The following is an 11405-nucleotide window of genomic DNA, read 5'->3' on the forward strand; positions in this document are numbered from 1 at the left end:
GGGATGCGACTGTTTGTCCGCCCCTCCCAGAGAAGAGGAGGGGGAGGAGGGAAAGGGCAGCTGGGGAGGAGGCGCCTCTGCCTTCCTCGGTCCTCTCCGTGCCAGGTGTCATGGTCACCCCAACCAACACCTCCATATGCAGTGTGTTAAGAATGTCCACTGTGCCCCAGCACAGGCTCAGGGCTGAGGGCCACCCCCTAGGCATCCTCATGCTGAGACCTTCCTAGGGAGGGGAACCCATGCAACCCCCGCCGAGTAGAAGGCCTGCAGGACAAACCCTGCTCCGACTTCCCAGATTCCCTTCCTCTTCTCAGATGCCCTCTCCTCACCCCTTAGTTTTTTCACCTGAGGCTGCTCTGTTTCTATTCTCCAAACTACGGACAGTTGCCTTCCTCTCGCACCCACTGAGAGTCTCTCAGGCAAGCCCAGCCGGGGAAGGTGGGAGGTGTTACCACAAGTCCTCAGTGTAGCTGTGGCCGCCTGGGAGGTGGGGAGGGGCCCTGCGTCAGCCCCTCGCCCCCCAGCCGCCCTGAGCAGATGATCCCTTAGCAGCAGCACCCACAAGGGCAGGCCCCAACGCCAGAGGGCTGACTGACCTGGATCCTTGACCCACACTAGAAATCGGGGCAAGAAATCACTCCAGGCAGTAAGGCAAAGCAAACCACAAGCCCAGGGAGGACCGGGTGGCCTCAACCCTCCTCCACCCAAGCCGCAGGGGCTGCTGATCTCAGCTGGGCCTTGGCTTTCCCCTGCAAAGGCAGGGGCCAAGCCACAGAGTAAATGGTCAAAAACGACAAACATCTGAGCCGCTAACTCAAAACGGGTCATTTTCAGCTGTATTGCCATGTGCCCTGGGCCTCCTGGGTGGATGTCTTCCCAAGAGGCAGGACATAATGGGGAAATCTGAATTTAAGACTGGAACACCTGTGTTCAAATGCTGACTCTGCCATCTCCCAGCTGTTTGATCTAGAGTAATCCACTCCAACTCCGAGACTCACTTTATCATCCATAAATAGTGGTTATTATATTGTTTTCAGAGATTTTCTTTTTTTTATTGAATCAAAATGTCTCTTACTTCTGCCCATAAATCCAAATGGTTCCCTCCGGAGCTACCCTAAGTCTACTCTTTATTCTACATAGCAGCCCTTTGAGTATTAAAAGGCTCCTTACATCCTCCATAGGCCTTCTTTTCTCTGGGATTCTGTGAATACCCCTTATTCCTTGGCCATGACTTCATGGCTTCTCACCCTGGACCCCAGCCAATCTGTCAATGTCTCTCTTAAAATCAAGGGCCTAAAAGGGAAGCTTTAAGGTGAGGGAATTGTTCTATAGCATGAGTGTGCGCGTGGCTATGTAATTGTCTAAAATTACCAAATTTCAGGGGCACCTGGGTGGCTCAGCCGGCTAAGCAACATACTTCAGCTCACGCCATGATTTTGCGGTTTGTGAGCCCCGCGTCAGGCTCTATGCAGAAAGCTCAGAGCCTGGAGCCTGCTTCGGATTCTGTGTCTCCCTCTCGCTCTGCCCCTCCCTCACTTGCACTCTGTCTCTCTCTGTCTCTCAGAAATAAACAAATGTTAAAAAAAAATTTTTTTTAGGGGCGCCTGGGTGGCTCAGTCGAGTGGCGTCCGACTCAGCTCAGGTCATGATCTCATGGTTTGTGAGTTCGAACCCCGCGTCAGGCTCTGTGCTGACAGCTCAGAGCCTGGAGCCTGCTTGGGATTCTGTGTCTCCCTCTCTCTCTGCCCCTCCGCTGCTCATGCTCTGTCTCTCTGTGTCTCAAAAATAAATAAAACATTAAAAAAATTTTTTTTAATTTTTTTTAATTACCAAATTTCATCAACCTATCCACGTAAAATAGGTGAATTACACTGCATGGAAATAATATCTTCACTGCTAAGGAGCCTAAGTCAGTAATGTTTATTCTTGAAACTTCTAAAATAAAAAAAGTTGGACAAAAATAAAATAAAGACAGCCCTCCCAGTGGCATGTATATTAACCAGGAGACTTCTCAGACTTGCCCTTTACCCCAGCACTATGGAGAAATCGCCACAAGCCTTGAGACTGGAAATAGAAAATGCAGAGAAATGCAGAGAAAGTTTTGGCTCAAAATCAAATAGAAACAAACAATTATTTTTTTAAGCGACAAAACCCTTTCCCAGTGGAATGTTGGTTGAACGGAATGAGGTTTGCTCTCACTAAAACTTGAATTTTAAAAGCTCTCATGCCTGTAAATGGATATGATCTGATGAACGCAAAGCAGTCTTTTTAATGATTACTTAGATCTAGACGTTAATGAGAAGAGAAAATAACATCTATTATGTGACTGTTAAGCCTTTATATCTATGATTCTGTTTAATCCTCAACCCAACCCTTTGAGACACTTGTCTCCATTTAACAGATAAGAAAAGCCTAGACTCATCTGGTCAATTATCCTGCCCAAGATGACTCGGTTCAGAAGGACTAAGGAGCCTGTCTGTGAGTGTCACTGCGCCTGTTGGATAAGGGACAGTCCGGGGAGGGACTGAGCTTTCCTTGTCTAGGGGTATGGTATGCCAATGGAGGCTGATGGTTCTGTATCTTGTTACAGAGAGATATCCCGCACCGCTGGGGAGCTCAGAGTAGGTGTAGGGGGAAGGAGTAGACCGCTAGTAGACGTGGGTCTTCCAGCTTGGGTCTCTTCCAGCTCAGAGTTTCTGTGACCCTAAACACCATGGATCGAAGACAACAGTGTCATGAGGGTGTGCAGGATAAGCCTGGTGTGTGGGTAGAAGGGCATGAAGGTAAGAGGTGTGAGTGTGGGCTTTGGAATATGGAGCATGGAACCCATGAATAGTTCTGTATTTTTTTTTCTTGCGAGCTCAAGTTTGGCCTTTATCTATCGGATAGATAGATAGCAGCCCGGGTGGAGGGTCTGTTTTTGTTTTTGTGAGGCAGCACCCCTCCATACCGCTAGGATGAGGAAGAAAGCCGCTAACAACCTGGGGCCAATGTTGGTGTTTCTAGACCATGCAAAGCGACAAAACCCCAGCTACAACCCCAGCCCCTTCTGAAAGCAAATCTATGATTGGGAATTCACAGGAGGAAATTCTTTCTTCTTCCCAGAGTGCAGGCCAAGATAGATGGTTTCCTTGCTCTCCCTGATCGGGTTTTCCCTGTTCTGTTTTTACTCTAAATAGGTCCCTCTTCATCATACTTATATCTTATGTTTTTAAATTATTTTCTGTCTCTCATCCACCACAATATAAATTCCCGGGGTCAGGGATCTGTATTTGTCACAGCATCCCAAGTACCTGGGATAGAAGTCTAAATTACAGCAAGCTTTCAAAAAATGGAATCTCATTCTGCCAGCATGACTGGCTTGTATCCCACCCTTTCGTTGAGAATGTAACCTTTTGAGGGTCTCAGTCCCTAGGTCCTCTCTCCTATCCCAAAGTGACTCTGTGAGGACAAACCGCTTACTTACTGCTGTTTCAGCTTCCTCTTCACTTCTGGACCTTAGAGACCTCCTTCCTTCCTTCCCTCCAAGTTTAGCTATCTATTGAAAAAGAATTTGATACATGTATTTTTTAATGTTTATTTATTTTTGAGGGAGAGAGAAAGAGCACGAGATATTAACAACCTCATAAGATATTTTGGAGACTTAAGTAAGAAGACATTTGTAGATCACCCAGAACCTGGTAAATACTCAGTGTATACTAACATTATTACTATTGTTTTTGTAAGTTATGCCCTCTTGATTTATGGGCACACATTGTACAAACGAGCTTATGCAAATAAACGGGCTGGGAGTACACCATGGGCAACTCAGGAGTTCATGATGTTTGGGGGCATTATGGATAGCATTCTTGCCCACCCACAACACAGCATTCTGTGCAACCGGTCAGAAACAGAAAAGTACAAAGACCTCCAGGGCTTCCCAATACTTTTTCCCATCGTATCACACAGAGAAATTGATAATAGTTGTCTAGTTCACTAGGGGATGAAGCCCTTCAAAGCTGGAGTGACTCACAATGGGCCAGCTGCCCCAAGCCTTCCCAGACTCCTCAAAGTTTAAAGGGATTGATACTTTGCCACACCATGAGGAAACTATAAAACATTATTGGGAGCAACTAAAGAAAACTTAAGTGAATGAAGATCATACCATACTCATGGATTGAAACTTCAACTCTGTAAAGATGTTCATTCCCCCCAAACTGATCTACAGATTTTTTTTTTTTTAGTTTATTTATTTTGAGAGAGAGAGACAGAGAAAGAGAGAGAGTGCATGCACACATGGGCACACACACAAGCAGGGGAGGAGCAGAGAGGGAAGGGGAGAGAAAGAATCTCAAGTAGGTCCACACTGTCAGTACAGGGGCTCGATCCCACAAACCGTGAGATCATGACCTGAGCTGAAACCAAGAGTCAGACGCTTAACCAACTGAGCCACCCAGGTGCCCCGATCTACACATGAATGTATTTCCCATCAAACTTCCCACAGGGCATGTTTGTTTATTTGTTTGATTGGGTTTTTTGGTGGAAGTTGACAAGCTAGTTCCAAAAAATAAAAATAAGGAAGGGTAACAAGACAGGAGAGTGACAGTAATTACTACAATCTGGCATGGGCACAAGATAGACAAATGGGCCAACGGAATTGATTAGAAACCCTCCACACAGACCAATACAAATAAAAACAATTGATTTATGACAAAGAACAGAGGGAAAGGTTGGTCTTCAATAAATTGTTCTGGTGTATTCTTCTTGGTTTTGATTTATTGCTTTCGCTATATTTGTGAGATCTATCCATGGTGCTCAGTGTAGCTATAGTCCATTTGTTTTCATCCTGGGGTTCCACTTATGTACGTAAGGCCCAAATATCAGGCAGGACTTAGGGTGATGTCTCTTAGGTGGTAACACAATCTCCTGACTTCCGGGATGCTGACAAGATTCCAGCTCTTGAACTGAGTGGTGGTTACACAGGTGTGTATGATTAAAGATTGAGCTCTGCATTTTGCTTTTATGCATTTTTCCTATACATATGTTTCATGATCACTAAGGTTAAGAAATAAGAAATTTTAAAAGTTATGTGTAAGGCACACTGGGGTAAACAGAGAAACCTCTTCAAGGCTGCAAGTGACCTACCCTGAGGGTGTCAGCTGCCCTTGGTCCTGCCTGCTCTGTAAAAAATTGGAAGGGATCAATACCTTGGCATCACCTCTACATCCTGGTCAGAATCTTTTTTTTTTTTTTTTAATGTATTTATTTTTGAGAGACAGCGTGAGACAGTGCGTGAGTGAGGGAGGGACAGAGAGAGAGGGAGACACAGAATCCAAAGCAGGCTCCAGGCTCTGACCTGTCAGCACGGAGCCCGACGTGGGGAAACTCCACACCCATTAAACCACAACTGTCCCCCGCCCATGACATTTTCACCTGCCCCCCGCCCATGACAACCACCATTATTCTCTGTCTTTATGAATGTGATTACTCTAGGTACCTCAGATAAGTGAAACCATACGGTATGTTTTATTGTGACTGGCTTATTTCACTCAGCGAATGTCCTCAAGTTCATCCACATTGTACAGCACGTGTTGGAATCCCCTTCCTTTTTAAGGCTGAGTGACACTGCACTGTGTGCACACACATTTTATTTGTCCACTCATCTGGTGATGAATTTGTTACTCCCACCTTTTGACTCTTCTGAGTAATGCTGTTATGAGCATGGGTGTCCGAGTATCCGTTCGAATCCCCACTTTCAATTCTTTGGGATGCATGTACCCAGAAGTGGTATTGCTGGATCATATGGTGGTTTTATGTTTAATTTTCTTCAGGAACCACCATACCGTTTTCGGCCGCAGCTGCACCATTTTACATTCCCACCAACAGCATGCAGGCTTCCGATTTCCCCACATCCTCACCGTCACTTGCTATTTCTCGGGGTTTTTTGATAATGGTCATCCCAATGGGCACAAGGGGACGTCTCATTTGATTTGCGTTTCTCTAAAGATGAACGCTGTTGAGCATCTTTTCATGTGTTTATTGACCTCTTGCGTATCTCCTTTGGAGAAACACCTGTTCAAGTCTTTTACCCACTTTTTAATCCGCTCATTTCATTTTGTGTTGTTGAGTTGTACGGCCTCAATTTTTTGACTAGGAAACAAAGACCCAGAGAAGGGAGGTGACCCAGCCAAGGCCACCCCAGGTTCATAGCAGAGCCATGGCTACAACCCAACGCTTTTGTCTCCAAGGCCTAGGCCCTTTTCTACTACACCCATCTGCCTGGCTCAGTGCAAGTTTCCAGCCTCCCTCCCTCACACTTGAGGCCCATCCCCGATAGCCCCAATTTTCACTCCAACTTCAGATCTGCCTACCCCTGTCTTACCTTGTCTTTTTAGTAGCTCATTAACTTGGAGCCTGGAATTTTAAGCTCCAGTGGGTTTCTGTCCCTGTCCTGAGTCCATGTTTATGACAGTCCCCTCCTTTGACTACCCAGGTGACCCTGGCCTCATCCTGCACCCGAAGAGGCAGTCCGCATACCTTTGGAGGAATTTATTAGGCCAGGGTCCAGATGCAGAACTGAGATAAATGTTTTACAGCAGCGCAAGGCCACTCGGCTCTGCCATGTCTCACACATTGGGCCCCACGTGATTGCTGATCTGAACTTTTGTGTTTTTTCTCAGCAACCGGGGGGCAGGTCAAGGGAGGCCCGAGTACCCCTGGAGAGCTGCGAATTATTAACCTTTGCAAATGATACTTTAGCAGTCATTTTCTCCCTCTTCCCTTTCCCAGCTGAGGGGGCAGAATACACAATACATTTCCCCTAAAAGGAAAACGGACATGCAGAGCAAGAACAGGGCCATGCCCTGGGTTCCTGCCTGAACAGAAGTCCCGGCAGTCTCAGGGTATGGATTGGGGTCTTCACTTGCCTCTTTCTGAGAGACACAGAAACAGAAGATCAGTGGTCCTTGGGAAGTCTGGACCCCATCTTCGATCTGCCTACCCGTCTTACCTTGTCTTTTTAGTAGCTTCTCAGGGCCCCGAGGGACATGCTTTGGAACAGGAGAACAGCAAGGAAAGTGCCGGGCTTCTCAAGGCCACAGCCTCGGCCTGACCGTACCCCTCACAGAGACACTGGGGACCAGCCTATGCGGGGGGGGGGGAAGGGCAGTGAGAGAGAATCAGGACCAGTAACAGCCTAGTGGGCTCAAGTCTGTGGCACGACTTCAAAGACACCCCTGCCTCAAAGTATGGCCTCCTCTGGGACGGTTCTAGTGTCTCCTGACATCCCAGCTTGGAGGGCAAACTCATCTGTGTGCCTCCTCCTGTTTCCCATTGTTTAGAATTCTAACGTGCCAGGAAAAAAAAAGATAAAAGCAATGCTTGCCTTCATTATCCACTGAAGAATGTATGCTTTCTTCTCAGAAGCCCAAGTCAGGACAAGGACAAAGACAAGGCTCTGCCTGAAGGTGGAGAGCAGCCTCTGTGCCCAGCCAGCCAGACGAGGGCCTGAGAAGAATCCTCTGCTGAACACTATCTTTTCCTTTCCCCTAGATCAGACTGGAAATACCCTGGAGGACACAATGGTAGTCCCTGATTCAAAGCACTAGGCATCAGGAAGGCCTGGGGTCCCTGGTGGCTGTGGGGAGGCCGAGAAAGCACAGATGTCACACAGTATCTGAGATCCATCCCTGAGAGCCCCAAATTTTTACCCCAACTTCAGATCTGCCTTCAGAGGCTGGTTTCCTCCACTCCTCTGGTGGAAGACAGAGCTTGGCAGGAGCCTCAGGGAGGCTGGATTCACTGGATTCACACGGCCTTTACTGGCTTCACACAGGTGCTCCCAGGAGGCGAGACACCGAGGACGATGGGGGATCCGCAGCTACAGGCCCACGTGCTACGTGACTTTGGGGTCCAGGGGGCAGTGTGGCCCTGAGCTGCCAGGAGGAGCCTTTTTCCTATTTGTTCACACGGCACGGTGTGGCTCCACAGTGGCAGTGAGAGAGGGCACACCAGCCCAGAGAACAGACAAACCTGTGACTGTAGCCATTTCCAGCATGAGGCCAGTAATGTCCTGGAGAAGGTCAGGACCCCCCACCCCCACCCCCCACACCGTGCAGATCTGTGGTGGGGCAGGTGAGCCAGCGGTCCTGCAGGCCCGGGGCCCCTGTCAGCACAAGGCCTGGCTGCAAAGGCCCCTGGTGTCCCTGTGACCAGGGAGAGACAAGGCAGACTGGCCAGCACGCCACAGTGACCGGAGTGGATTTTCTCTGCCTTCTCTTTACTTGGGGCGCCTGGGTGGCGCAGTCGGTTAAGCGTCCGACTTCAGCCAGGTCACGATCTCGCGGTCCGCGAGTTCGAGCCCCGCGTCGGGCTCTGGGCTGATGGCTCGGAGCCTGGAGCCTGTTTCCGATTCTGTGTCTCCCTCTCTCTCTGCCCCTCCCCCGTTCATGCTCTGTCTCTCTCTGTCCCAAAAATAAATAAACGTTGAAAAAAAAAATTTAAAAAGACAGAACTTGAGGTCGATATTGCTGGAGAACCACTCACTACAGACTGGAAATTAAAACTGCAACTGAGAGACGCATTCTTCCCAAGGCTTGTTCTGTCGCCTTGATACCAAACCCCCGAGGCTGCCACCTCGTCTCCATATGAAACGGTCCTGACGTCCTGCTCATAGATCGCCAGGGACTCTGGGCAACAGGCCGGTGGGGACAGCGGCTGGAGGTGGGGGCCAAAATGCCTACACAGCTTTGCTTTTGGTGCCCTCCTGCTCTGAGGTTTGGTTTCCTTCCAGACAACTGTTGGCTGTACCTGAGGGTCAATTCACCCTACCCCAGGGGAGACACTGGGTCGCCCACCAAGCCCCTGGAGCCAAGAGGGGCCGAGACCCAGACACAGAAGGGCAGCAGATCTGCAGCTTCTGACGTACTTCCTCACGGTCGCCTGGGATGCTGGCGGTCCCAGCAGTCACAAAACAGGCATGCCGAGTACCACACTATTTGACGTGCATTTTCTCATTGAAACTGCACATCAATCCTATGACAAAAGTGCCATTATCAGGCCCATTCTGTGGAAGAGGAAATTAAGAAAAGTTGAGTGGGGCGCCTGGGTGGCTCAGTCGGTTAAGCATCTGACTCTTGATTTTGGCTCAGGTCGTGATCTCATGGGTTGTGAGTTGGAGCCCCGCCTCAGGCTCTGCCCTGACAGCATGGAGTCTGCTTGGATTCTCTCTCCCTTTCTCTCTGTGCCCTCCTTGCCTCTCTCTGTCTCTCTCTTTCTCTAACCAAATAAATAAACATTTGAAAAAAAAGAAAGAAAAGTTGAGTGACTTTCCCAAGGTCACATAATAAACAGTGGAGTCAGGAGATGGACCTCGAAGTGTGACTCTTGTGCCTGTGACTTAACCCCCATCCGGACACATGTTCCATGAGGAGGCCTCCCCGCAGAATTGGGAGCGATGGTTGAAAGTTAAGGGGAGGCAGATCTGAAGGCACGATGAGTGCGAATTTTTATTTTTATTTTTTATTTTATTTTTGACAGAGAGAGAGAGAGAGAGACAGAGTGTGAGTGGGGGAGGGGCAGACAGAGAGGGAGACACAGAATCCAAAGCAGGCTCCAGTCTCTGAGCTGTCAGCACAGAGCCTGACGCGAGGCTCGAACTCACGAATCGCGAGATCATGACCTGAGCCGAAATCGGACACTCAACCGACTGAGCCACCCAGGCGCCCCGAGAATGAATTTTTAAACTGGACGTGTGCAACAAAGAGTACCGAGTGGGTGCTCTGGGTGGCAGTGAGCTACACAGCACGAGGGAGACGAAAGCAGACGATGCAAGAGGTATTGCACAGAAGAGTCTGCAAGGAGCGATTCAGCAGCGGCAGGGACTTGTTAGGGGCACATACTCTTGAAGCCCACCGCAAACCCACTGAATCAGAAACTCCGTGGCAGGGACCGGCCATCTGTATTTTAACAATCACCCGGTGACTTGAATACACACTCAAGTTTGAGAACCCCTGGCATCGAAGTTTCTGCACCCTGCCAGGGACCAGGCCAGGCCTCACAATGCTGCAGAAGTGGGATATGATTTAACACCCAACCGGATCTTCTCTTCATGTTGAGCACTTAACTAGTAATACCTGGAAAACATTGTATCAGTTGCTACATTGTGTAATTGGCCTCAGGAACCTTAGATATCCAAAGGCTGACAGGATAAATACTTGGGAGGCTGTGGGCCAGGGGCTGTCCCTGAAGCCACCGGCAGCAGGCAGCCTACACTCCAGCCATTTCTGTCGCCTCCTTGGTTTCCCAACAAGCCCGCTGTGCCCCCTACACCTTGTATGTTCCTATCATTCTCACATCTGAAAAATGCTTCCCCTGCCTTTTGAAATCCTACCTTCTTTAAAAGTTCAATTCAAATGTCACTTTGTCCACTAAAGCGCCTGTCTAGCATGGGGGCCGTTTCCATTTCTTCTTCCCTTCTGTCTCTTCTTCCTGGGTTTTCTCCCACTTCTGGGGCGCTTACAGCACCGGGCACATTCTGCCTCGTCCCACACCACGTAGACCCAACAAAGCGCGCTCTGCTGGAGAACGGGCCAGCCGGGGCTCGGTCATGCCAACCCCACGGTGCCCAGGACACAACAGCTTCAGTGAGGAGGGAGCAGAAGCAGCCCTTGAAGGAAATCACGTACGCAAGTGTCTGCACGATGGACAGACGCTCCCCGACTGGTGCGAGAGCAGTCCTCTGCCGTTCAGTTTCACGCCTGAGCTCTTTGCAGAACGTGGAGGGGTTTGGAACTAAGTGCAACTTAGTGGCGGGGTTTGCAACTAAGTGCGAGCACACGAGTGTCCGCCGGTGCTCCGTGGGGCCCCAAGCTCGCATATCCACGGCTTTCTCACCTTCAGCTCCTCTTACCCTCAACATCCTCCTCACTGTTGCACAGCCTCCCGGCCGATGAGACAGGCTGAAGGCTGTCATGGCCAGCCTTCTGAGTATCCACAGAGACAAGCATGGACAAATCTCCATTTGAAGGAACAGAGAAGTCACGAATGTGACCGCTGCTGTGGGGACTGGGTTAGCAAACCCCTGGCCCCATTCAGCAGTTCACGTCCGTGGAGCCAGGCATCCTCTGGGCTGCGGTGGACCACCCTGTGCCCCGGGTGGCGGTGAGAGACCGTAGATGGGAGCAAAGGCCTCCCCCCCACCCCAACGCCCGACGCTGGTTTCCATCCCCCAGGAACCAGCACATTGTGTTGTGAAAGCTGAGCAGTGTAGCAGAATCAGGAGACAGATGACATCCTGACAACACGATGACTTTGGTGGGGCCTCCTTAAAGGACCTCAGACCCCAGAGCACTCTACTGGGGACCACAGAGGGCCCCAGACCAGGAACTCCCTGGCCGCACACGGGTGAGAGTGACTCTAGATCAGTC

This window comes from Lynx canadensis, chromosome C1 (assembly GCF_007474595.2).
Source record: "Lynx canadensis isolate LIC74 chromosome C1, mLynCan4.pri.v2, whole genome shotgun sequence".
NCBI classification, from domain to species: domain Eukaryota; kingdom Metazoa; phylum Chordata; class Mammalia; order Carnivora; family Felidae; genus Lynx; species Lynx canadensis.